Here is a 22564-nt window from a genome sequence, read left to right as displayed (position 1 = left end):
AGAGAATGTATGTACAGTGAGGAAAGCGTAACAATACCATCTATGTACTGTTCACATTCATCACAAGTCTTTTCCGCAATCAGGTGCTTCAGCATCCTTTCTGAAATGAACTTTATAAAATTAATACCCCAGCTTATAAAGGCTCTGTGTATCAGCGCAGTATCCTTTGCTTAATACACCTAAAATAGCAACCTTCATTGTTGAAGGTTCTCTACTACTCCACGGTAAAACCTGAAAGGTCCCAGCTACAATAAGAATTTCAAAATGTAAGAAAGTATGTATCAATGTGTCAGGAAGATGGAGGGCAGAAGGTAAAGGTCGATGTGGGGAAAACTGGGAGGGGTAACTAGGAGGATTTGTGAGAAATATTTATATCCCACCTTATTTTCTCTGCGTCAAGGAAGCTAGCCAAACACAAGAGTTGCAAGGACACAAAAATATCTTAACTGTCTATCAACAAGATAAAAACAACACACATTGAAAAATGCAGCCAAATCTGCTTACTCTCCACCAGTTTACAAACAGTGATATAGCAGATGATAACTGTACTTATGGCAAGGGAGTGTGCTTGACTGGAGAATGCAATTTTTTTTTGCAGAAAATAGCAAGTATAAGTGTTGACTATAGGGAGACAGTATTCTCTAAAATGGCCCACTACAGGGGCTTCTTGCACATAAAATAGTTAAACAGTACACAGGAAACCATTTGATAAGACAAATGTCATTTTCTGCTAATGACAGCATCAACCTCCTCAGCTGTAGTTCCTGCATGTGTAGCCTTGGTCTATACTTTTACTCAAAAGTAAAAACTATTGAATTTAGTGAGACACACTAGTCCAATCCTCCTCCTCTCGCTTTCCTCTTTCCCTCTCCCAATATGACCGATGAAGATATTGGGGGGGAGGTACTAGGTTTGATTGACTTACCCTTGATTTTAATGGCACCAAGATATTATGTATTATAGAATTTTATGTCAATGTTATGGGCTTTATCACATGATACTGCTCTTTAATGCAGCAAATTCTTCGTTGTAAGCTGCCCTGAGCCCATTTGGGGATGGAGGCCTAGAAGTCAATTAAATAAAAACACAACCTGATTCCATATTTCCATCTGTATAGAATCTGTCCAAGGTATACTGTGTTCTGTATCTGTTGTTCCTTGAGTTTAACCTTGTATCTGGCTTCCAGATTTTATATATTTGCAGTTTTGCATTATGATGTCTTGAAAAACGTTTTAACCTTCTTTATATCCCCTACAAAATGTATATGGCTGTTTTAATTGTTCTGCACAGATACCTAGCCAGGGCTTGCAAGACTCTTCCCCTGCCCCTTCATTTGGTTGCGGGTTTGACAGATTCTGAGTTTGGCAAAAAACAACAACCTGGATTGGTTCTGGGTGCAAGAGATAAAGATTGATGCCCACAAGATGAAAGGTCCTGGTAACATTTGCACTGGTTCAACATGCCCCTTCCAGCCACAATTCAAAGAGCTCGTTCTAGTACACTGGGAGGACCTGAGCCAGTTGAACATGACCTGTGGCTGAGCATCTGGGCTTACCATTCTGCAGGTACTTTAATCTTGGGCTTGTTCAAAGGATATGCCAAGCAGCAGGAGCCAAAGAGTTCTGGGCCTGTGACTTTGTGCAAGCTGTGCTGCCAGAATCAACATCAGCTCAGGCTGACTTTACATCCCATCATCATGTAAAGAGTGCCTGTTTGCTTACTTCTGTTTACATTTGTGGATTTTTTTGTATATTTTGTACATAAGCTGCTTTGAGTTCCCTGTGTGGAAGTCAAGTGGGATATGACTATTTAAATAAATAAATCACAACTTATAAAAGCTTAAATGATTCAGATCCAATAAATCTTAAAGACTGGATTCTCTTTGAGAAATACCCGAAAAACTATATTGAAAACTAGCGGGCACCGGCCACACGTTGCTGTGGCAATTGTCCTTCTCATCACAGTCCGCAACCCACACAGATGTCCATGCAGGTCCAATGATCTGCAGCATAGCCTTTTGGGGTGGTCAAATGGAATCCCTCTTTCCCTTTTCAATTCACATTGTTATATGGTGGTGTCTTGTTTTTTTAGTATAAGGTAACCATTTCCATTCCACAACAGAACTGTCCAGAGTTCGAATCCCACTTTCCATGAGGCTGGTTGACATGCACAGTCCTGGCTTGGGTAAGGCAGAACTGGGGCAAGGAGGCTATCCCAGTCAGGCAGCAGAGGCAGGGTGGTGAGGCATTCAGATCGAGGCCAGCTCCCTGGGTTCTTAAAGGGCCATGTGCAAAAGAAGCGGTGCCAGTAGCGTTGGTTCGCCCCCACCCTGCAGATTTTCTTAGAAGAAAAAGGCAAACTCCAGCTCACTTTTAGTAAAAGAGAGCTGTGGCGAATATGGGTGAGGAAGTGGGTAAGTGGTGGTTGGATGTGAGGGAGGGTAGAGTGAAGTGTGTGAGGATGAGCTGGATGTGTATGACAGTATGTGTGTTGTGTGGTAGCAGTGGGTGAGGCACCTGCGCAAACCTTGTAAGGGCATACCAACCCCACAGGCCACAGACTTGCTGCACAAACATTCTAAGGGTGACAGTTAAACGGAGCCAGCTTCATGGCCTGGTGTGCCAGGAAAAAGACGTTTTACCTGGCTCAGGTATGGACTTTTGGCGATTTGAAGGTCTGATTACCTACCCACAACAGGGAAGAACGTCATGTGAAAATTTGGGGGCAATCCGTCCAGCTGTTTCGGCATTAGGGCATCAGTAACAAAAACACTGTTAGCTTTTTATATATATAGATTTCTGTATGTCAACAGCCATCTCTGCCTCCAGTCCTATGGCACACTTACCAATGTCCAAGCTGAGCATTTTTCAGAAATAATGCATGGCCTACACATTGGGGTAGTTCTTAGCATTCAAAGTGAAGTTGGCACTGGCAAGATTGTAAATGTTGGTTATGTCTGGTGAGATTTTGATGATACATACTCCAGTCCTTCAGCATACAGTAGATTATTTATTTTTACCCTGCCTTTTATTCCACCGTGGAAATTGAGACAGTATTCATAGGAGTTAGAAAGGACAACCCATCTGGGAACTGAACTGTCAGGTGGGCCTGGAGTGCTTGTGGAATTATAACTGATGTCCAGACTACAGAAATCAGTGTCCCTAGAATTTCAGAGGGTGGGCTCTGTTGACCTACCTCCCATTACCAAAGTCCAATTTTCCCAAGCCCTACTGCCAAATCACCTCCTTGCGTTGGCAAACTAATGGAAGACTTGGTTAGCGTTAGCAAAATTGTCCTCCAGCCATACTATGAACCCTTATAAATCTAAAGAAACAGAAATTTCATTTTTATCACTGGATGACCGTAATGCTAATTCAACCAACCGTTGTATACTTAACATCCTATTAATTTTAAAATTTCCTAAACTTTTCTTATTTCTGAGCATGTGCAGAGAATACTCTCCACTGAGCAGTCAATAACTACGAATTAAGGATCACGACTTCCAAACGACCAGGTTACCAGAAAAGAACTGGAAACCAGATTTCGGACATAGAGACTCACTCCTCCTCTTCCCCACGTCTTTGTCCCAGTTCTGAAAAGAAAAGTAGTGGGCGGGGTTTGCAGGTGGGACAGGGCACACTGCCCGAGCCTTGCTCCACCCACAGGACTGACCAATGGAGAAACAAAAAGTCAGAGAACTCTTCCACCTGCCCAATAAAAAGTGTGACGAGGGGCGTGGACTCGAGCCTTTGATTTGGGGGGCTTGAATTGCAGAGCCCGGTGGGTGTGGCCAAGAAAAGGAGCTCCCGTGATTTTTGCACGCTGGAGCAAGGGGCGTGGCTTTAGAGAGGGCGTGTCCTGAGTTTGGGTAGGGGGAGCTGGTGCGCGTGAGGCGGAGCCTCGCGGGTTGGGTCGGGCTGCCGCGAGCAAAGCGGGCAGACGCTGCCGAGCTGCGCGGCGCTGCGGCTCGGCCGGGGGAAGGCTTTATGATTGGTTGCGGCGCTGTCGTGCCGGTGGTTGCTAGGCTCCTGTGCGCCGCCCCTCCCCCAGGTACGTGTCGCGCGCCGTCGCGCTTGCTCGGTTGCTCGATCTGTTGGTCACTGTGCCGGCGGCGAGTCCCCGGAGGGAGCGGCCTCCTCGCGGGCGGGACTTCGTAGGGGCCCCGCGCCGCAGTAGGTGAGCCCTCGCACCAGAGGCGCTTTCTGGCGGGGCCGCGGCGACCGGGGCCCGCTTTTGGGCCCTAATAGGCCAGGGATCAGTGCAGCTGGAAAGGCCTCCCTGGCGTTTGGGGCGGAGCCGGACCCCCGGGCGGCTTTGGGGCTCTGCGTCTCCAGCACCAGCTTTCTGTCCCCTCCCCCTCCCCCCGAATCTCGCCTTCCCTGCTTGCCGAGCTTGTGTGGGGGCATCTCTCCGTGGGCCTGGGCTGCTGCCCTGCTCTTTCTGTAGGGCGTGTTGATGGTAAGAACGGAGCGGGGAGTTTGCAGTGTGGCCGAATTGCAGGTGGATGTATTTTAAATATTTATTTTTTTTTAGAAAGCCCTCAGCAGGTGCAAGCGGGAGAGCGTGGCGCTTGGGGTACTGGTGAAGTGAGTTGCGTTGAGTCGCATGGAAGGGGTCGGTGCTGTTGAAGGACCCAGGGAGGACCTGCATCGCCTCGGCATATCTCAGTTATTTTTGCGCCTGAGAATCTGGGACATCTGTAATGTGGGAAAATCTTGTGCTCCTGCCGCCTTTCCTCATTTGGGAGTGTTGCAGGCTCCTCCTTACCAAACTCTTTACAGTTGCCTGCCATGTTGAGGAATGAGTTCCCTGTATTCATATTGCTTGTGTTGATGAAAAGACGCCTTGGGGCCCAATCCAGGTGTTTTGGGGTATTTACTGCTTCAATAGTTCCCTTTTCATATTTATGAATACATGGAGACTCAGAAGTATGTTGTTTTACTACTTTGACACCTTTTAAAGATTATGGACTTACTGATGTCAGTTGCAAACATCCTACATCCACAAGGCCCTGGTTCAGGAGGATGTCTCAATTTCCACAATTATTGGAGGCTTTAATAATAGTCTAAGTTTGTATAGTGCAGACTGTTGAAAATAATATGATGTTGACTACTTTAGTGATCTTCTTATCTCCCCTATAAGATACAGTGCTAACTGTGTTTTTCGATTTAGTTTCTGTGTGTACCATTAAAAGTACTAGAAACTTAATAATGGCTAGGTAAAAGACATTGCTTCCCTGTAGACACATATTTACATGTTGGAGTTGCTTTAGGGTTGTGTCCTGGAGTGTTAGGCCTGCAGGAATCATTGACACTGAATAGGTTAAATGCAAGTTTGTTTAATAGAATCAATTATTCACCAGAGGATCTATTGACTTGTAAAGTGATGCTTTTCTTGTTGTCGGTAATACTGTCATGATACCAGGGATTGCTGGCTGTTCTCGCTCTAGCAGAATGAGCAAAGCATTCCTAATGCTTAATTCAATACAATTAATTCAGTGCAATTAAAAATACTCAGCATATTTAGAAACCAGGGTATGCTCAGTTTTCTTGGTTATGTGTTACTAGGTACAGTTGGGAGTGTCGGTATTATCAAAAGAAAAGGCAGGTACCATTTCTCTTATACTGCTGAGCTGATTCTACAGCTCTGATTGTTAACCATGTGGATGGGCAAGATACCAGTGTGTGCACTGCAGGGATTGGATTGCTGAATCCTCTAAATAGGGCACATCTACTTGGTCTTAAGAGCGTCTTATGGATTGAAGGGAGTTCTAACCAAAATTTGCACTTGGTCACTCAGCTGTTCTTTGATCTTATTTAGAGCAGGGAAAAATATTGAAACCCTGTATTCACTAGCATGCCCAACTCTGGGGTGGGGGGTGGGAAGAGAATTGAAAGCACTCTTACTGCAAGCTTGCTTTAAGGAATCAATTTTAATGAAGGCAAAGTAGGGGGTTCCATAGAATACATTGCAATAGCTTGCTCTATTTGCCTGACAGAAGTGTGAAGCTGTGTACAGGTTTGTCAGCAGAACTGTTTGTTTGCCTTAAACACAAAAGGCTGTAAAAATATGAACACAGGATAACATTTTTGTGGTTAGTTTTTTCACTGGCTTCTGTTTTGAGAGAATGTGAAGATTTATGCATGTTGCAGTTGGACTTCTAAAACATTTGCTTTAAAACTAGGTGTTGGTCTTCTAACTTTCCCCTACTGCAGTCTTCTATTTCACTCATCCTTGTTCTTCACAGCAGGAAGTTGCATTGCAAGCAGCTTCGGTGCACATGTATCAGTTGCTGATTTTAAGACAGAAATATGGAACAGTAGGTGATCTCTTTGAAGAAGATTATTGTATCCCATATCAGAAGTAGTGTCACCAGTCTAAATACGGGGTGGGGTGGGGATTGCCTCCACTTTCAGAAATTTGAGAAACATGGTGTTAATCCATTGATAGATGGTGATCCTGCCCCACCCTCCATCTCCACTCCTCTGGGAGTGAGGTTTGGGAAAGTGAAGAGTTTTTGCAGCAGTCCTGAAGTCCCCTCTGACTTGAGACTGTGTCACAGTGGCCCCCGGAGCTGGTGTCCCCCCCCCCTGCTTCCTACAGCATTTTCCCTTACTGTATGCATTGCACATAACTAGTAGCCTCACTGTGTTGAGAAACTTGCTTTTGAAAATCTCATTACTCAAGTTTAAATAATATTTGAAAGACCACAGCAGCAATGGTGACCCCTTAACCCCTGCCACCAGTTAGCAGTTTTGAACTGTGCTCATGCCATAGGGCTCTTTACTTTTCCTTTGTTATCCTTTGTACAGTGTGGTAAGACCTGGGTCATCAGTCTAAAGAATGATGGATGTATTTTTTTTAAAAAAATTCTAAATTCTGTGGCTTTATTTTTAGTATGCTCATAATGTAGGCGTGGAACTTTAAATTGTGTTTGTCTTTATTAATTTGGACATGTTTGACAAAGCTTTGAGCTTGACAGTTGAAACAGCAGTGTGTTTGAGGAATGACATTTTTGTCTCTCTTTTACTTGGGGCTTCCTGGTAGTCACATGAGTAGAGAGGTTCTGGTATATTTAAAACACTGTCTGGGCTTTTGTTGCTGTTGTTGGGATCACTTCATTACTTCAGTTCAAGGCTTCACTCTGACACAGACTTATTGGTCATAAGGCTTGATTTCAAATTGGACCATTAGTTTTCAGGAATAATATGTGGGGAGGCAAAGGATTACATAAGTAGTTAATTTAGTCGGGAAACTGTTGCAGTATCAAAATGTGATACAATTATTGGAATAACTGATCATATAAGAATATGGTTTCCGAATGTCAGTTTTTACCATGCTTGATATTTGAATGACGGAATTTAAATCTGGCACTCTTGGGATGTCTTGGCAGCATAATTTCTGTTAATTTCTCCTTTTAAAGGTAAATTGAAGGTTAGGGAGGGGCTGTGGCTCAGTGATAGAGCATCTCCTTGGTATCTGGGGAGGGTGTCAGAAGAATCTCATAGATGCAGATGAGATGTTCTAAGGTTGACAAAAATAAAGTGATATAAGATGTAAGGCTGACAACAGTTAAGAAGCATTTGGATGCTATATACCCAAGAGGTTTTTTACTTAAAAGCGGGGCGTACAGTCCAGGGGTACATATGGAGTCAAATGTCCCCAAGCTGTGGCCATTTAGTCACACGGGGGGAATCACCCCCACACCCCTCCTCCTTCTTCCCCCTCCCCACTTGGGTCCATACACTGACTTCAAGACCTGGTGCAAAAAAACCCAATTTTAAGTCGTTGGGGGGAGGGTGGCCACCCATACCGAGGGGGAGGGGCAGAAAATCCAGATTTTGCACCAGGCTACATTTTCCCTAGATACGCCTCTGCGTAAAAGTGAAATGGCTAGTCTTATAGCATATATGTAACTTTTAAACCTTGACCTCTTTACTGCATGATTACAAGACAGTCAGGGTAGTAGCATCACTTTCAAAAAAGAGATCCAGAGGGGCTCTAGAAATCCCTAGTCATTTATGTTGTCCCATATTTTTCAAATGGTGATTTTCAAATGGTGGTTTTGGTATCTGTAGGGGTATTTAAAGGCTTTCTTTGGTAGTAACAGCTAGTGTTGTTTTTGCAGCTGCTAAGATTTGCCAAAAGTCTTACTCAGCATCTAGTTCTTTATTTGGTCTTCTGTGAATCTCATAGATTACTAGATATTTTCTGCAGCTGGGTCCATTTTATTAAATGTTCCTCATTCTGTGGAGGAGGGCATCTTGAAAACTTGGGTGTTTCCTATTGGCTGCTCAGAGAGGCAAGGCTAAGCTTTTCACTTCCTGTCTTCCAGGCAGAACTCAGTTTTTTGTCCCTGCCTCACTACTGCTTTTTTTTTTTTTTGGCCTTGCTTGCATCCCTTTCAACCCCCTGCTTCTTGCCATTACATCTAGAGCCTTATCGCAGGAGTTCCTTTTATTATCTGTTATCCTTTCACCTCCTTCCTTCTCCCTTCCCCCCTTTAACTGAGAACTTTTCAGAGCTGAGGAACCGACCAGGAGATGACAGGTTTCTCCAAAACGAGGATGCAGACCTGGGTCTGCTGTCCTCACCATAGCTGGTAGCCTGCCTGGGTCAGAGGAACTTACGGAGCATTGGAAGAGAATAAGAGAAATCGGCCGTTAAGTCCTAGGTGTGAAATCAAAAGCTGCTCATTGTGCCACAAGAAGAAGGCGTGAAAAGGACTCCTACTGTTAAAATGGCCCTAATGGCTTCCACTTCAGCCCAGAGCAGCAATGATGGTAGGCCTGGGAAAATGATTACTTTTCTCTGTAGATGGGTTAGGAAGTCTCCACATGTAATATACCTGCAACTCTCCATATTCAAGGTTGTAGGAGGACAACCATCTTGCTCTACAGATACCTTGAAGATGGTCAGAAGACCCCTAAAGGAAGAACTGCAATTTATCCAAAATATATGCATCTCCAGTTCCTTTCAGGAGATTCCATCCTTTCTCTTCGTATACTCCCATCAACTGATATAGGTTAAGCCACCCAATGTGTGCAGTACCCCAGACAGTGGCCCACCAGGGCAGCCAGGAAGTCCTTCTCTTGACGTGCCTTCCCTGGACACCTTTTGGAAATGAAAGGTCCTTTTGCCTTTCAGACAATAAAAAGTGAAAGGGGAGCTTTCCTCAGAGGGGGAGCCAGCTTCTACAGCAACCAACTAGCCTGTTTTATGGGAAGGATTAGCAGTCACTTTTGACTAGGACCATTATGCATTGGAAGTCCCTCTAACCGTAGTAGCGAACTGTGTGGAAGTCCCCTACCCAGAAGCTCAACAGAGCTGCCTGTGAGAACTCCCCTTGCCAGCAGCTGCCTGGTCTGCATGGCATGATGCGGTGTCTGCATGGCCACACAACTTACAGGGAACATTGCATTATACCTGTCTGAGGATCCTGATCTTGGTAAAGAGCCTAAGCAGGGCAGGTCCAGACTAAAGGGGACCAAGGAATTTTTCCTAAGGTTATCTTCGTCAGACAGGTCTGTTCCCTTCCCTGAGTACTTTGAAAGGCTGATTGGGGGCATAATGGGACATACCTTTATCAAACTTGCAGTTCCGTAATATCACACACAAAAAAGTTGTTCGTAGTCCCCTAGAAGAATGGGGATTGGTGAGTCATACTTAATCTAAAATATGTCTACAGGTTTGTGTCTGAGAAACACTTCTGCATGGAGACCTTATCCTGAAGCTCTCAATCCAGGATCATTCATGACTTCCATTGACCTCATGGAAACATACCTATACATCCATGTGGGCCATTGCAGGTTCCTCAGATACTCCTGCCAAGACCAACATTTCCCTTCAGACCAGCCTCAGCACCTCAAGTGTTCTCCAAGGTTCTGGTGACACTAGTGGCCCTTGCCCAAAGGCAGAGAATACAGGTGGATCCGTATCTGCACGATCTCCTGATTTGTTTTCCAGCAAAGGAGAAAGCCATCAAAGACACAGACCTCATCATACAGATGTTGGAGAATCATGGTCACTTTTTGAACAGAGACAAAAGCCATCTTCTGACACAGTGGCTGCAGCATCTTGGAGTCATCTTAGATACCCAAAAGAACATGTTATTTCTTTCAGAAGAAAAAAAAATCAAGGTATCAAGCTTGGCAAAGAACATCTTCAGAGCCAGATCAGAAAGGCTAATGCCCTTCCCCCAATTACAGGGTCCCATGGGCTTATCTGCATTCCAGACCTCTCCAGTAGTTTCTGCGGTTACATCAAACAGCGATCACACACAAAAAAGGGACATTATGTGGACCCTAGCAATCTTGGTTAAACAAAGCATAATTTAGTGGACCAAACACAGCCATCTAGTTTGGGGACAATTTTATATCCAGAAATATATGGTATAAATTTTCACAGATGCCAGTCTGATTGGTTGGGGAGCATCCCTACAGAATCAGCCAGCCCAGGGTGACCAGATGAAGGAAGAGAAGTGACTGCACCAATGTCCTGGAAATCAGAGCTGTAAGGATGGCACTCATACATTTTCAGAGCTCAATCAGGGGCCAGCACGTTCTTGTCGGGACCAACAATATAGCCAAGGCTCACATCCATAGGCAAGGAGGATCCAGGTTGTCTGTCCTGCATCGAGAAGCAAAGATCATTCTATCATGGGCAGAAATGTATCTATAGTTGATTTCAGTGGAGCCCATCCAGGGATCCCTCAGTAGTCAGTCACCCTGACTGAGCAGACAGACCATGGATAAGAATGAGTAGTCTGTCAAAACAGAGACTCTCCAACTGATCATGAACAGTAACGGAGTTTTGAGAGTGAGCCTCCAATCACTGAGTACCATGATTCTTTTCCAGACACATGGGTAGAACAAGTGGATGTCCAAACATCTCCGTGGTTACAGGGACCACAGCATGCATTTCCAGCTCTACTGGTTGTCCTAAAGGCACTGAGGGAGTTATGCCAGGAGCAGACTCTGGTTATAATTGTGGCTCCAAAATGGCCTTGCAGACCCTGGTTCCCATCTCTAGTGGAACTTTCTGCAAAAGCATTGGCATATTCCTATGAGTCTGGACATGTTACAGCAAGGTCTGATCTGGCACCTGGATCCAGAATGGTTATGTCTGACCCCGTGGTTTGTGAAAGGAACAGGTTGATAGGTCTCTGTTAAGATCTAGAGGTGACTGAAACCATCATGACCTCCAGAGGACTGTCTACCTGGTGTATGTCCCACAGGCCTTTGCATGATGGTGTTAAAACAAGAAGATGGGTTCTTTGAATTCATGATTGGGTCATTATTTGCTTTCATTCAAGATGGGGTCGATCAGCAGTTGAGGGCTTCCATATTTCATCAACAAGTGGCAACTATAGCAACAGTAATTCCACAGGTAGCAGATGTTCCCTTGATTAAGCATCCACACATTGTCTTGTTCTTAAAAGGGATAGCACAGACTAGTCCTCTTGTCATCCATCAATTTCCTGTGTGAGGATTACACGTGGTAGTGTCAGGTCTCAATAAGGCTCTATTTGAACCATTGAGAGAGGTCCTGCTTAAGTGGCTTCACGTGAAAACCTTGTTCTTAACTGTGGTAACTTTGGCTTAGAGAGTGTCCGAAGTGGGGATCATCGCAGCCGGGAAAGGTCTTTACACGTTTCACAAGGACAAGATGGTGCTTCGTTTGGATCCTACCTTTACCCTCACTTAATTTCTCATTCCACAGAATTCAGGAGATCCATCTACCATCCTTCTACCCACAACCAAAACATGCAAAAGAAAAAGCCTGGCATATGCCAAATTTGAGAAGGGCTCTTAGGATATATATCCAATGACCTCTGCAAAGAGAAGTCCTCTCTTACCAGTCTTAAGTCCCTAAATAGTAGTCCTCTATTAGGCCACGAATACTTGGACTTCTAAAAAGCTGTCGAAAAAAATTATTCACCAAAAAGACTCCTGAGCTACCTGGCAGTTTTTACACTTGGTGGAAGCAAACTGTGATAATTAATCTTAAATTGTTGGTGTCAAGATGAGTAGGAGGGCAAGTTTTCAAATGTTAACACATTGTTTTAACGTGATATAACCCAAGTAAGTTGTAAAGAGCTTCACTCCAGCCTGAATGGATAGGCAACAAAATGGCTGGTTGTTTAATACCATTATAATACAGCTACACGTGTAATGCTGTGCTTGCCCTATCTTGTGTGGTGTCTCAAAGGAGAGGGAAAGGTTCAGAAAAGAGCAACCAAAAATTATCAAAAACTTGGCGAATCTCTCCAACAGGGAAAATATTTTTACCTTCAAAAATTATTGGTGAGATAAATCATGATAGAGCACTATTTATGCCACGGAGAATATTGCTGAAACCTTTCTTTTCCCCATAACACTAGAACTTGAGGATGCTTTGTGAAACTGAATGACAGTAAAATTCAGGACAGGCAAAATTGACTATTTTTCATAATTGTCAGCCTGACAACAATGTTGCCTAGATTTTAACTTACACATGAGCAACCGAATAGTGGCAACTCCCAGTGTTCAGTTCAGCCTAAAAACTGTGTAAGCATTTAGAGAGGTCTGTAGTTTTTCGTTACTGCCTCCTTGACTGAAGTGTCATGACAAAAGTATGTAAGACCGGTAATGTTAATTATAGGTGGTGCTAATAGGGTGTTTCTAGCACAGCATGGAGAATTGCTTAACTTGTACCATTCTAAGATAATGTTTACAATAAACACAGTAAGACTTCTGTGTTTAAACTTAAAGTTTGTTGTCCTCCCTCTCATGTTGGTATGTTACACGCACACAAACACACACACACACAGAGGCTGTTGTGGTTTTCTTGGCTGTTTTGTCGTGGTCCGGTAGTTCTTTCTCCTAATGTTTTGCCTACGTTTATGGCTGGCATCTTTAGAGGTGACATCATGGTAAGATGTGTTTCTCTCTGTGGCACAGTGTGGAGTGATTTTGTGATGGGGTATATGTTTTGTCCATCTCGTGGGTGGGAGGCTGAGGCACATTTGCATGTGAACAGGTAGAGTTCAGTTGCAGTTCCTGGGCATAAAAGTAGCTCACTTTTATCTGAGAAGATGAAGGGGTTGGAATCAACAAGACAGCTTGTTTATATAGCTTTGATTGGATTTTCCTCTCAATTTCTCTGCAGGAAGAGGGTATGGCATCAGGTTTCTCCCCAACCCAATTTTGTACTGTCTTTTGATCACACTAAAAATCAAGACAGTCTTCTGAAGTATTGTGATGTTTGTTGCTGGAATCTGTTCTTTTCTACTTGCATTTACAGTATTTCTTCAATCTCCAGCATATCTCCCGATCTGTAATATGACATGTAGCATGAATGTATTCATACTACTACAATCAAGCTAAACTGCTTACTCGTAATATTATACTGAACTATCCTAAATATAGATTAGCATGCCAGCTTGGTAAACCATTCTAAAAAGTTGAAGCATTTGGCGATCTGCAAGGCTTTTGGAGAAGAACTGTATTTTCTCTATCAGTTTGACATATTTTAGAATCTCTGAAAAAGAATTCTAAAAGCATGAGCCAGTGCTCAAGTGAGGTTCATGAACTGCTTTGTTTTGTTTTTGTGTGAATGATGGGATCTACATCTGCATGCATCTCTTAATTCCTTCTCCATTCTTTTTCCAGAGGAAATGTAAGGTTCTGGATTTGACTTTTCAAAGTCTTAAACAAGCTGGCTGTTGGAGATCTCCTTATATAGTCATATTTAATAATATTCAAGGTCAGAAGACTTACCCAACCAGGTGCCATTACTGGTGTTGATGAAGTTGCTCTTTACTATTAAAGGGCACTGATGATATTTGTGGTTTGAATTCTTCTCAAGAGCCTGTGTAGGGAGGAGGGAGCTTCTTTCATCCAGGAATGTAGTAGATAAAAATGTGGATAAATCCCATTTAGGTTGATGTGCCACACACTTAGAATGAATAATGTTCCTTAAGATGCTTGTACCTGCATACTTCAAGAATGCTGAGTCAAGATTGCTCGAGCAAGTCTCCCATTTAATGAGTGATCTGGTTAGCATCTTACCCTGGTATCCTAGCCAGTGCAATGTGAGATGGTTCTCCCCGTACTACCCAGAACAAATCTCTCACATTGCTGAGAAAATGAATGAAAATCAATGATCCTGGTGGGGAAGCATTATTGAATTCTAGTGAGCTCCAACTGTGGCACTGGATTATTTTAAAAAGTTCACAAGCTGGATGTTTGTTAAATCAGTGTAACTTTTTGTCCCAGAGCAAAAGACTGGTCTGAATCATGAACCTCATAGGTCGAAGGGTTTTTTTTTAATCTGTAGCTAAACTGTTGATGAACCATGGCCATTGGTGCTGTCCAGAATAGTTGGTAATCCAAGTTTTTCTTTTTCCATTTACCCACTGAATACACTTAATGTACAGTAATAACCAGAATTTTGTTCTTCCTTTTCTCCACAAGAAAGTTTTTCTGTACTTTTTGTTAATGTAGTAACAGGCAAATCAATTGTTTCAGTTGGTGTCTTAAATCATGAACAGTATTAAATGAGTCTTTACCATAAAACATTTTAATTCTTTTGTTTCTTAACTGGAAATGACACCTTTTAAAGTCCAGAAATTGTCTCTGCCATTATTGTTCTTTCATTACCTTAATGATTTCTCATCACAATCCCCAGATTTTATAATCTTCAAGTTTACTTCCAAAGTTTTACTCTCAGAAACATGGCCATTGGGCTGAGAATGGTAGACATAGACTAAGATTTGACTGTTTTTTCAAACCAGTCTTTCTGAATCTCTCACAGTGAAACTTGCACATGAGTAATGTGATCTTGTATGAGAGTGAACATGTTGTAGTGGTTCAGACCAGTGGACTCTAATCCAGATGAACAGAGTTTTGTTCCCCACTCCTCCACATGAAGCCTGCATGGTGTCCTTGGGCCAGTAACAGTTCTCTCAGAACTCAGCCCACATAAAGAAAAGCAATAGCAAACCATCTCCAAATCTCTCTTATCTTGCAAACCCTACAGGTTCATAGTAAGTCAGCTGTTACTTGACAACACTTTACACACACACAAGGTGGTGTTAGATTGGGATGTTGTGTGGTTTCCGGTTCGTATGGCCGTGTTCTAGTAGCATTTTCTCCTGACATCTGCCTGCATCTGTGGCTGACATCTTCAGAGTGTTAGATTAATTTATTGGATCTTGGATGGCCCAGAGTTGAAACTTCATGTAGCTTTGAAGCTTACTGTGTAGTCTGGGACACGTCACCTATCTCTGTTTAATTTACTTTGCAGGATTATTATGAGAATAAAATGGAATTGCTCTTTGTATAAACATCCAGCAGGCTGCAAATGTGAAAAAAAATTATGCATGCATTGTTGAAGAAAAGTAGATACACTGTTGGAGCTGCACAGATAATATTCTAACTTGTGTGCATGTATTTCCTGGAAAATAATAGGTAATCTGAGATGCTGTTCAAGTAGCTCTTTAAATAATGGTTCTTATGTCTTTTTAGCCTCATCAACTGGTACTTTGTTCCTGGGGACTAGCCTCAGGCACATTAAATAATTTGCATGTACGTTATCAATTTCCAGGTTACAGTAACTCCTGTCTACATAGAACATGTAGAGGGACCCAGTGGTCAATATAAGAATACTGGGGAGCCATGCCCTAATGGGGGTGCTGATAACAGGAGAGGGTAAGAATCAGATCAAAGTATTTACAATCAGGCTAATGTCTTGTGGCTTTGGAGCAATGTGCAGGCTGAACTGATTTGCAAAGTACATTCATAGGCAAACAATTGTTCCATTTACAGTCTACCACCCACCCCTCCCCCTTCCCCCTCACTGGAAAGGAATTAGCCTTATTACCGTGACTCTGAAAGTTACCCTGCTCTCTAGACTGGAACTTTCTTGAGGACCTGCTGTGAGAGAGTGAATGGTTTCACAAAGATTATTCTTTGTTGAGGCCCTTCTGGTGCTGAAACTGCAATAGATCCCAACTTTTCAGGAATGTTTGTCTGAAGTTCTTTGCAGTTTCTAACTTGGGAGAAAGGATGACCTAGAGGAAAGTGTTCAGTTCTGCGCTCTCTCAACTTACAAGGTTAGTATGCTTCCTACCTTTGTAATTTGAAGGACAAGCTATTTTCTGCTGCTCTATTATTTTCTGGATAATATGGCATTCACTCTGCAAGCTATAATCTATAAACTTTCATGTACTTGTAGGAACTTCATTCTAAACCATTACAACACGGGGCGAGTTGGGATTCTCAGGTAGTACATAGCATAGCCTAGGCATAGCAGATTAAATAGCTTTGATCAATTTTGATTTTTATGCTTCCCAGCTCTTAATTCATTTGTCCTTGTGACACCAGTAATTTAACTTTTTTCCTCTTCCAAGTAAATATTTCATGTCTTATGCTGCTTTTCTTTATTTGTATAAATACCACATGATCAGCTTCTATTTTTGATCCTTTGTTTTATTTTTGGCTAACTTTCTACGAACTCATGGAACATAGCTTTAGTAATACACAGATATGCTATTGAAGGCTAAAGAAGCATTTATAACACGTTTGTAAACAGCCAGAAATAAACCACAAATTACTAACCCATTATTGGTGGACAGACAGGCTGGTAAACGTTCTTGCAAGGAGCTTCCAGTATGTTAGACCAACTCAGATAGTAATTATACTTGTGCTGACATTTTAAGTTTCAGAGGCTTCGTTTACCGTTGTTTGAGAAATATATATTTTCTGGGTCTGCTTCATGAGAATATCATGCCAAAATACTGCCACGATCTAAGTGTGCATCTACATTACTGCTTTTTAAGTATGATCCAGGGCAGTAGCAAACAAAAATATTTCTGAAATGAAACATCTGATTGTTATTATACTGAATAAAGCAACCACTCCCTTTTTCCCTGGAAATTCCCTGGAAATTTCCCTGGAAATTCTCACACTAAGTCCAGTTTAACAACTATCCCCATCAGCCATAAAGATGGGGAAGAACCGGCACAATCTGAACACGCATGTGTATTATAGGACTGGCCCATTCTACTTTCCAAATTTAAAATATACATGGGAACCCTTAGCTGACCATTCCATCATCTTTTTCCTGCTCTGCATTGTTTCTGTGATCTTCCCCACTGAGCCTCCTATTTGTCAAAAATATTCCATCATTTTCTAAGAAATTACAAACTTCTGTTTCTTTTTTATTTTTGCTCTGGCAGAACTTTTGTTTTAGTTCTTCTGGTATCCTGACAGCTTGTCATTTGAGTTAACTGCAGATTCTTGAACTAGCTGAGCAGCCGTTGCCAAAACTGCCAGACCCTGAACAGAGGATAAAAATCCCTTTGTATTGTGGTAGTAGTTGCCTTGTTCATGATAGAAAATATATGGATGCCAGGAAGAATGTAGTTGCTACAGCACAGCAAGTTTGAACCAAGTAATGCTACTAACAGATGTTTGGGACTTGTTATCTATCACTGTCCATTCTCTAGTGAAATGGGTTGGCATTTTAAATTGTTTCTCATTCTGATAGGCATAGTTTCTTGGAGTTGGGACTGGTCAGACCACTTAGTTTTTCCCTGCAGGGCAAAATAAGGTGACACATGAAAATGGTGTCCTTTGCTTTCCTGAAAATGTATTCTATAAGTCTGTCCGGGGTCCACAAATAAAACAAGCAACAGTTGGTTCTTCAGTGAGCAAATCTTGTTATATCTCTTACTGAAATTCAGCTCATTATGTTCCCACAAAGTGCACTGAGTATTACTGTTCTGTGACAGTCTGGAAGGGAGCAGTCAGGCTAGAACCACTACACCTCTGATACAGAGTTGTGTTATGTGCCATTCACCTACATCAGTGGTTCTCAACCTTCCTAATGCCATGACCCTTTAATACAGTTCCTCATGTTCTGGTGACCCCCAACCCTAACATTTATCCATTTTACAGATGGAGAACACTGATGCAGAGAGTCTTAGGTGACCCCTGTGAAAGGGTCGTTCGACCCCCAAAGGGGTCCCGACCCCCAGGTTGATAACCACTGACCTACCGGCTACTATGTATTAGCATCACAAACCATATTTATTTTGTACAGAGGCTAAATCCTTTTGGGATGTGATACCCAAAGAAATACAAAAAAGTTTGAAAACAACAATGGAGAAAAAGCCTGAAGTTTTTCTACTGGGACTAATGGGAGATGACATCCCAAATCAATACAGACTGCTTTTCATGTATATATGTACTGCTGCAAGGACATCGTATGAGCAGAAATGGAGAGATTAAAAAATACCAACAAAGAAAGACTGGATACAGAATGTCACTGAATATTCAAAAATAGCAAAATTATCAAAGTTTGCAAAAAACTGGGAACCTTTCACTGACTACCTATTGGAAAAAATATGATAGAAGAGAAATAGTTGCAGGATTTGAGATTTAAAAGAAAACGGCAGATTGAAATAGAATATTAAAAAGGATAAATTATTAAGTGTTCCATTGTAAATAGATGCATGAATTTAAGAATGGGTTAGAATTCAGCAATGAGATAGTGGGAAATCATTATTTGGTGTTATGGTGTGTGGCTTAGTGGGTTATAATAGGTTGAGTTTTGTTAATGTATGAGTTACGTTTTAATACTTTTAAATGTGCTTATTTTTCTTTTTGTATTTCATATTTTTGTTTTGTATTGATGTGGTGGTGGTGTGAAAGTGTTTATTCCTTTTTGTTCTTTTGTATTCTGTGAAGATAAAAAACTGATTTTAAAAAACCATATTTATTTCTACTAAGATACTTACGCCCAGTCTTTCTTCCTAAAACATGAAATAGTGATATGTGCTCTTAAACTACTAGTGATTAGAAGCAAACCAAGGTCTGGGATCCTGCTAAACTATTGAAAAGCCAGAATACAGATTAAAAGGGAGAAGTGGTCAGAAAGGATGCTTGGCCTTTTTTTTTGCTATCACTTCTCCCTTGTGTGTGCCCATTCTATTTCCCAAACTGCTTATCCCCTTTGTTGTGGCAAGTCTATCAGGGAAACCTCTGCTGGAAAAGAAGGACCCAGGTGAGAATGTGGCAGGAGTGTAAAACATGCTCTTTTGCTGGCTCTTTTCATCCAAACTGTGGGTTCTCTACAGCCTAAAGGCTTTAACCAAGATTGTGTTGCTGAGTAATGTTCTCCCCTGAGTAATGGCAAGGTTTATTTGGCTTTGGACAAGTGTCTAGTCAAGTGGTGGCGAACCTCTGGCACCTGTGGCACTCAGAGTCCCCTCTGTGGGCATGCGTGCACAGAGTTTGTCATGGCCTGGTCTGCTGGACTTGATGTGCGTGCACCTCAGCGAGCAGGGAGGACTCAGCTGGCGGGCCTGGTGCCTGTGTTCCAGGTGGCTGCTGCCTGGGAAGGGAGGGCAGAGGCGGCAGAGATGCTAGAGAGGCGCAGAGTGGCGCATGTGGGACTTGCTGGAGGCTACAGCAGACTGGCCCCTGCTCGAGGGGGGTTATTCAGGTTAAATTGCCGTGTTGGCACTTTGCGATAAATAAGTGGGTTTTGGGTTGCAATTTGGGTGCTCGATCTCAAAAAGGTTCGCCATCACTGGTCTAGTCACTAGGTAATCTTTTATTTATGAAGGCCACAGGCCTCCCCTCTTGCACAAATTCTGTGATGTATGCAGAGAATTTAGGGAAGGGAAGGCTGTTGGCCCTTGTGCTGATCATTCGCAGAATGTAGTAGCAGCACCTTTCTGCTAGCACTTTAGAGCAATAAGAAGGGGTTGCAGCCACCCCTTCTTTGCTTCCCTTATGCTGTTTGTCCTGGGAATGGGGCTTTTGGGTTTTCTTTCAAAAACAAAACTTTTGGGTAGAGACATGGGTTGGAGAGGAGACCTGCTGTTGGCTAACAGACAAGTGAATTTCTGGAATGCCAGCTTTAGAAATCCCAGTCATTAGAACAAAGTAGGTGATAATTTTGCTAGTCTGATGTAGAAAATAGCCCTGAGTTTCCAGTAAAATTGGAATGAAAAAAAAATCAAAACCCCTGAAGACACTTTGGTGTTCAACTTACTGTTTTCTGTTTGAACCACTATGGTTCAGTCTGTTGAGTTCATAGGATGAACCTTCAATTTACTCATCATTTGAAAGCAAGCTGTACAGGATTTTACAAAGGAATATTCTGATGTGCTTCCACCCCGAGTCTATCAGTCAGCAGTTCCATAACACAGCTATACATGTACAGCCATTTTATTAAGAGATGATTTGGTTAAGGCAATTTAAATTATATTGACTTAAACGATAACATCAGTTCTTTCATAAATGGTGCTGTCATACTTTTTTCATTTCAAGCTTCCAGTGGTGTGCTTCTTTTAATAGTGTACTTCAAATCTCTAGTCTTTGCATTACAACAGATGTGCTGATCAGAAGTCGTTTATATCTGAGGCAAATGTCTCAGGAGCAGCTTTAGGATTTTATTCAGTTGCAGGATACTTTAGGGTTATGAAGAGTAGGTAATCAAGAGTCAGGGAGAAAGGAGGAGCACTAGATCTCTGCCAGCTTAATTATGTAAAACTGCTTAATATTGGATTGTGTATATTTATATTTATTTTCAAAAATTTTCATGATTTTTGAATGGAATGGTAAACAATAAAATATGTAAGCCTCCAGAAAAATGAAGTGGAAATAAAGTTGTTGATTATCTTCTGGGCCAATGTATGTTTTTCTTAGAACTTGTTCTAGTAGGCTTTTTTTAAAAAAAGTTAAGCCTTGGAAAGACAGCCTTTTCTTCTACAAAGCAGACGTTCTTTGTAGAGCTACGAGGAAGGCATTTGATCTGGAAACTCAAGAAGAAGAAGAGTTTGGACTAGCCCAAGGTCACCCAGCAGGAATGTGCAGGAGTGAGGAGACAAATCTGGTTCACCAGATAAGACTCCACCACTCTGGAAGGGTAGAGAATCAAACCCGGTTCACCAGATTAGAGTCCACTGCTCTTGACCACCACACCATGCTGACTCTTAAGACAACTTGATTTTAAAAAATAAAGCACATAATATCTGCGTGCTAATCAGTTAAAGTGTTACAGTGTCTCATTTGATATTTCTTTGAAAGTTATCAGTGCTCATTATAGGTAGGTTCAGTACTCAAATATAGTGACCTTTATCTAACTGTACTTTAGCCTTAAGAGGGCGTGGTGTTAGCAGCAGAGAAAAATCCAAAGAAGTCCACCAAGCCTGCTGAAATGTTGTTTTGAAGGAATGATCAGCAACATCATATAAAAGGGCTTTTTGTGTGTGCGGGGGGGGGGGGGGGGCACCGTGGAAAGGGGAATTTTTAAATAATGGACAAAAATGTGCGTGTGGGAAGGCACCACGACAAACAGAATGTGTAGCTATTTATCCCATGCTTTTCTCATCAGTAGGAACCCAAAGCAGCAAACACCGTTCTCCCTTCTACATTTCATCTTTGCAATAACGCTGAGGTAGGTTAGGCAGGCCCCCAGTGAGCCTCCATGGCAGAGCAGGGATTCAAGCCTGGGTCACAGCTGACATGGCAACCCCATAGCGTTTTCAAGACAAGAGATGTTTGGAAATGGCTTGCGTTACCTCCCTCCATGTGAGCTGAGATCCTAGCAGATAGACAGTGGGTCAGATCCTGCAGAAAAGCTCCTAGGCAGAATTGGTGGGGTGGATCTTGCCCTCTAGCAGCTTGCTGCTTGTCCTGAAAATCTTATCTGAGGGTCAGCGTACCTTTGTTATCAAAAAAAATTTAAAGGGGCGGCAGATTCCCTTTGCTTGCTTCAGCCTTGTGTACTGTGACACATTTTGTTCCCAAGGACCCAACAACGCCCAGAGGATTTTCAGGACAGTCCATAGGGCATAGGGGAGTGGGTTCCACGTTGCTAACTGGAACTGAATGTCAGTCTTGAAAGGGTTAAAGGCATAGAGATCTTTATTTGTTGGAGCCTTCTGTTTTGTTAAAAAGTTTTTTTTTTCCTCCATACTGAGTAGCTCACAGAAGGGAAACATAAAAAATGGCATTTAAGGACCAAAGAATAATCTAGTCAATCCTGCTGTTTTCAGCCAGATGTTTTGGGAGTGTTGTGTAGGGCATAATATCAAGTGCCATCAATTAAATGTTTCCCAGCATCTCTTACGGAGACGTATACTGCCTCTGCGTGTGAAGTTCAGCTGAAGCCCTGTGTGGTGTTCATTTTAGAAGTTGTGCAGGCTATTGTTCTGCTGTTAATAAACTACCCAATAGCTCATGAATTAACCATTTATTTATAATTATAATCTCCACTCTGCATGAAATTAGTTCTCATTGAAAAACTTGTAATAAAGAGTTGTCTGTAGGCTATCCAATTCATACTCCCTTTTCCATCTAACTCCAGAGAGGTGGTAGCAGTTTTGAATCAGTCCCGTAAGTCAGTGAACCTCTGGGGGGTAGGCAAATAACCTGACCCCTACGTGGGAGGGCAGTCTAAAAATTTAAAATATACAAATAAATAAATAAATAACACATAATCCAGATTAAATAGGAAGTGCTATGAATAAATATCCAGATTACATAACTGACAAGTGGGGGACCGA

The 22564-nt window shown here is 42.3% G+C and overlaps 1 protein-coding gene across 4 annotated transcripts in view; it reads left to right on the top strand.

The window, feature by feature from the left end:
* The first annotated feature begins 3912 nt into the window (after positions 1-3912).
* DAG1 (dystroglycan 1) overlaps positions 3913-22564 on the top strand; it is a 98600-nt gene continuing 79948 nt past the window's right edge. Inside the window, exon 1 of one of the 4 annotated variants that reach the window (XM_048488633.1) lies at positions 3913-4050. The gene's annotated coding sequence lies outside the window, so the exon portion shown is untranslated. The other 3 variants (XM_048488636.1, XM_048488634.1, XM_048488635.1) reach the window with 3 other exon arrangements.

Source organism: Sphaerodactylus townsendi, linkage group LG03, assembly GCF_021028975.2.
Source record: "Sphaerodactylus townsendi isolate TG3544 linkage group LG03, MPM_Stown_v2.3, whole genome shotgun sequence".
In the NCBI taxonomy this organism is placed as follows: Eukaryota; Metazoa; Chordata; class Lepidosauria; order Squamata; family Sphaerodactylidae; genus Sphaerodactylus; species Sphaerodactylus townsendi.
This window is presented reverse-complemented; position numbering and strand designations above follow the sequence as displayed.